The following is a 5,906-nucleotide window of genomic DNA, read 5'->3' as shown; positions in this document are numbered from 1 at the left end:
CTGTTGTATAAAAAGACACTTCACCAAGCTAGAACAGCTTATTTCTCATCATTAATAGAAGAGAACAAGAATAATCCTAGGTTTCTCTTTAGTACAGTTGCTAAACTTACACAGAGTCATAGCTCTGTTGAACCATCCATTCCCTTAGCTCTTAGCAGCCATGACTTTATGGGATTCTTCTTAAAGAAAATTGATTCTATTAAAAAGAAAATCTTTGACATACTCCCGAAGATGATTACTTCATCCTCAGCAAGTGAGACAACATTGGAAATAACTGCAGAACCTGATTTGTGTTTGGACTGTTCTGATCCTGTGGAGCTTCCTGAGTAATCAGAAATATTGGCTTCATCTAAACATTCAACTTGTATGTTAGACCCAATCCCAACCAAATTATTTAAGGAAGTGTTCCCTCTGATGACCAGCCCCATTTTAGTTATGATTAATCTATCTTTAGTAAATGGATATGTACCACAGGCTTTTAAGTTAGCCGTAATTAAACCTGTACTTAAGAAACCTTCGCTTGATCGAGATGATATGAAAAATTACAGACTTATATCCAATCTGCCATTCTTATCTAAAATTCTTGAGAAAATAGTTGCTAATCAAATGTGTTAGCATTTACACAGCAATGACCTGTTTGAAGAGTTTCAGTCAGGTTTCAGAGCTCATCATAGCACTGAAACAGCTCTGCTGAAAGTCACTAATGATATTCTTATGGCCTCAGATAATGGACTTGTGTCTGTACTGGTTCTGTTAGATCTCAGTGCTGCATTTGATCCAGTCGACCATAATATTCTCTTAAAAAGGCTGGAATATGCTGTAGGGATCAGGGGAACAGCGCTAGGCTGGTTTAAATCTTATCTGTCTGACAGATTCCAGTTTGTTCATGTAAATGATAAATCATCTTTAAACTCCAGGGTTAATTGTGGAGTACCACAGGGTTCAGTACTTGGGCCAATTCTCTTTACTATATATATGTTTCCAATAGGTCAAATTATCAGGCAGCATAGGATATATTTTCACTGTTACGCTGATACTCAGCTTTACTTATCCATAAATCCTGATGAGCCCAACCAGTTAGATAGACTACAAGCATGTCTTGAAGATATAAAAACTTGGATGACTTTAAATTTTTTGCTTCTAAATTCAGACAAGACAGAAGTTGTCGTCTTTGGACCGGAGTCTTTAAAGAAGAAACTGCTTAGACAATCACTTAACTTGGATGGCATTAAATTTACCTCAGGTAATAAAGTAAAAAACCTTGGTGTTATTTTTGACCAGGACATGTCATTTAAATCCCATATTAAACAGCTTTCTAGGATTTCCTTCTTTCACCTCCGGAACATTGCAAAAATTAGAAATATCCTATCCAGGAGTGACGCTGAAAAACTGGTCCATGCATTTGTTACTTCAAGGCTGGACTATTGTAATTCTTTACTATCAGGATGTCCACAAAATGCAGTTAAAAGCCTTCAGCTGATTCAAAATGCTGCAGCAAGAGTTCTGATGAAAATTAAAAAGAGAGATCATATTTCTCCTATTTTAGCTTCCCTTCATTGGCTCCCTGTTAAATCCAGAATAGAATTTAAAATTCTCCTCCTCACATATAAAGCCCTTAATGATCTAGCTCCATCATACATCAGAGATCTGATTGGTCCGTATGTTCCTAACAGAGCACTTCGTTCTCAGACTGCAGGTTTACTGGTGGTTCCTAGAGTCTCTAGAAGTAGAATAGGAGGCAGATCCTTTAGTTATCAGGCTCCTCTCCTGTGGAACCAGCTCCCAGTTTTAGTCTGTGAGGCAGACACCCTGTCTACTTTTAAGGCTAGGCTTAAAACTTTCCTTTTTGATAAAACATATAGTTAGAGTGGCTTAGGTTATCAGGGAGGTGCCTTGAGACGACATTGTTGTAAATAAGCGCCGTTTAACTAAATAATCTGAACTGAAACTATCTGTGTAGTTATGCTGCTATAGGTTTAGGCTGCTGGAGGACATAACGACCACTTTCACCCTCTTCGCTACATTCTCACACTACTCTCCAATTTTGCATTATTTGCTGTTATTTCAGCTTTTAACCTTGTTCCCTCTATTCTCTTCCTAGAAGCTACACCTGGCCTGGCTCTGTGTCTACCTGTGACAACTTTCTAGAGAGGGGCATCGTCCAAGCTTCTGCTGGCAACAACTCTCCACTGTCGCTACATGCATGCTCAGTATGAGGGATTGCTGCAAAGTCAAGGCCAGTGACTGTCCACTGTCTCTACATGCTCATCCAGGAGAAGGGAATGCTGCAAGTCACAGACTGGATGCAATCTGCTGGGTTTCCTTAGACAGAAAATCTTTTTATCCAATTTGAATAAATAACTGAATCTGACTGAACTGTTCAATGGTTAGGATTAATTGGAATGTATGTACCTGACTGTTGTGAAGTGCCTTGAGACGACATGTGTTGTAAATTGGTGCTATATAAATAAAACTGAATTGAATTGAATTGAATTGAATTGAATGTTCTCCCCGTGCATGCGTGGGTTCTCTCCAGGTACTCCAGCTTCCTCCCACAGTCCAAAGAGATGCCTATTAGGTTAATTGGTCACTCTAAATTGCCCTTAATGTGAATGAGTGTGTGCTTGATTGTTTGTGTGTTGCCCTGCAATGGACTGGCAACCTGTCCAGGGTGTACCCTGCCTCCCACCCATAGACTGCTGGAGATAGGCACCAGCTTCCCCGCGACTATGGAAGAAGTGGCATAGAAAATGACTGTACATCTAATATTTCATTAAAATATAATTTGGTCTGTTAAGTCTTTTTCGGTAAATACCAGCCCAATAAGGCGGTGGTATTAGGACAATGAAAGGGGTGAGCCAAGCTCTGACATTACCGAACAACAAAACTCTGCACTCACATGGAATAAATTCACACAATTTCTTAAAATACAAGAATTTATTAACAAAACAAAAAGGCATATTTCAATCAACAAACTCTTCACAATACTAGAACAATCCAACTAAACTACCATGCAGAATGAACGAATAAAGACCAACTATATACAATATGAACAAGTGAATCAAAGACGGTTAAAAACCCATCCATCCATCCATTGTCTTCCGCTTATCTGGGGTCGGGTCCCAGGGCCAGCAGTCTAAGCAGAGAGACCCAGACTTTCCTCTCCAAAGCCATTGGGGCCAGCTCATCCGGGCGAATCCCAAGGCGTTCCCAGGCCAGCCGAGAAACATAGTCCCTCCAACGTGTCCTGCATCTTCCTGTGGGCCTCTTCCTGGTGGGACATGCCTGGAACACCTCACCAGAGAGGCGTCCAGGAAGCATCCTAACCAGATGACCGAGCCACCTCAACTGGCTCCTCTCGACGTGGAGAAGCAGCAGCTCTACTCTGAGTCCCTCCCGGATGACTGAGCTTCTCACCCTATCTCTGGGAGAGCCCAGACACCCTGCGGAGGAAACTAATTCTGCAGAGGAAATTCATTTTGGCCGCTTGTATCCGTGATCTCGTTCTTTCGGTCACGACCCAAAGCTCATGACCATAGATGAGGGTATATATACATATAAATGTGTATATGTACATATATACACAGTGTATATGTATGTGTGTATATATATATATATATATATATATACACATACATGTCCAACCCCTGTATATATATATATATAGTCATCAGTCAGTCAGTCAGTCATTTTCTACTGCTTATTCCATAGTGGGTCGCGGGGGAGCTGGTGCCTATCTCCAGCAGTCTATGGGCGAGAGGCGGGGTACACCCTGGACAGATCGCCAGTCCATCGCAGGGCAACACACAAACAACCATGCACACACTCATTCATACACCTAAGGTCAATTTAGAGTGACCAATTAACCTAACAGGCATGTCTTTGGACTGTGGGAGGAAGCCGGAGTACCCAGTGAGAACCCACGCATGCACAGGGAGAACATGCAAACTCCATGCAGAAAGACCCCAGGCCAGGAATCGAACCCAGGACCTTCTTGCTGCAAGTCAACAGTGCTACCAACTGCGCCACCGTGCAGCCCCTATACATATATATATATATATATATATATACACATACATGTCCAACCCCTGTATATATATATATATATATATATATATGTATAGGGGCTGCACGGTGGCGCAGTTGGTCCTGGGTTCAATTCCTGGCCTGGGGTCTTTCTGCATGGAGTTTGCATGTTCTCCCCGTGCATGCGTGGGTTCTCACCGGGTACTCCGGCTTCCTCCCACAGTCCAAAGACATGCCTGTTAGGTTAATTGGTCACTCTAAATTGACCTTAGGTGTATGAATGAGTGTGTGCATGGTTGTTTGTGTGTTGCACTGCGATGGACTGGCAATCTGTCCAGGGTGTACCCTGCCTCTCGCCCATAGACTGCTGGAGATAGGCACCAGCTCCCCCGCGACCCACTATGGAATAAGCAGTAGAAAATGACTGACTGACTGACTGACCTATATATGTATATATTCAGGGGTTGGACAATGAAACTGAAACACCTGGTTTTAGACCACAATCATTTATTAGTATGGTGTAGGGCCTCCTTTTGCAGCCAATACAGCATCAATTCATCTTGGGAATGACATATACAAGTCCTGCACAGTGGTCAGAGGGATTTTAAGCCATTCTTCTTGCAGGATAGTGGCCAGGTCACTACGTGATACTGGTGGAGGAAAACGTTTCCTGACTCGCTCCTCCAAAACACCCCAAAGTGGCTCAATAATATTTAGATCTGGTGACTGTGCAGGCCATGGGAGATGTTCAACTTCACTTTCATGTTCATCAAACCAATCTTTCACCAGTCTTGCTGTGTGTATTGGTGCATTGTCATCCTGATACACGACACCGCCTTCAGGATACAATGTTTGAACCATTGGATGCACATGGTCCTCAAGAATGGTTTGGTAGTCCTTGGCAGTGACACGCCCATCTAGCACAAGTATTGGGCCAAGAGAATGCCATGATATGGCAGCCCAAACCATCACTGATCCACCCCCATGCTTCACTCTGGGCATGCAACAGTCTGGGTGGTACGCTTCTTTGGGACTTCTCCACACCGTAACTCTCCCGCATGTGGGGAAAACAGTAAAGGTGGACTCATCAGAGAACAATACATGTTTCACATTGTCCACAGCCCGAGATTTGCGCTCCTTGCACCATTGAAACCGACGTTTGGCATTGGCATGAGTGACCAAAGTTTGGCTATAGCAGCCTGGCTGTGTATATTGACCCTTTGGAGCTCCCGACGGACAGTTCTGGTGGAAACAGGAGAGTTGAGGTGCACATTTAATTCTGCCGTGATTTGGGCAGCCGTGGTTTTATGTTTTTTGGATACAATCCAGGTTAGCACCCGAACATCCCTTTCAGACAGCTTCCTCTTGCGTCCACAGTTAGTCCTGTTGGATGTGGTTCGTCCTTCTTGGTGGTATGCTGACATTACCCTGGATACCGTGGCTCTTGATACATCACAAAGACTTGCTGTCTTGGTCACAGATGCGCCAGCAAGACGTGCACCAACAATTTGTCCTCTTTTGAACTCTGGTATGTCACCCATAATGTTGTGTGCATTTCAATATTCTGAGCAAAACTGTGCTCTTACCCTGCTAATTGAACCTTCAAACTCTGCTCTTACTGGTGCAATGTGCAATCAATGAAGACTGGCTACCAGGCTGGTCCAATTTAGCCATGAAACCTCCCACACTAAAATGACAGGTGCTTCAGTTTCATTGTCCAACCCCTGTATATGTATACATATACACTATATGTATGTATGTATATATATATATATTCAATTCAATTCAATTCAGTTTAATTTATATAGCGCCAATTCACAACACATGTTGTCTCAAGGCACTTCACAACAGTCAGGTACATACATTGCAATTAATCCTGA

This window comes from Girardinichthys multiradiatus, chromosome 15 (genome assembly GCF_021462225.1).
Source record: "Girardinichthys multiradiatus isolate DD_20200921_A chromosome 15, DD_fGirMul_XY1, whole genome shotgun sequence".
Taxonomy (NCBI): Eukaryota; Metazoa; Chordata; class Actinopteri; order Cyprinodontiformes; family Goodeidae; genus Girardinichthys; species Girardinichthys multiradiatus.
This window is presented reverse-complemented; position numbering follows the sequence as displayed.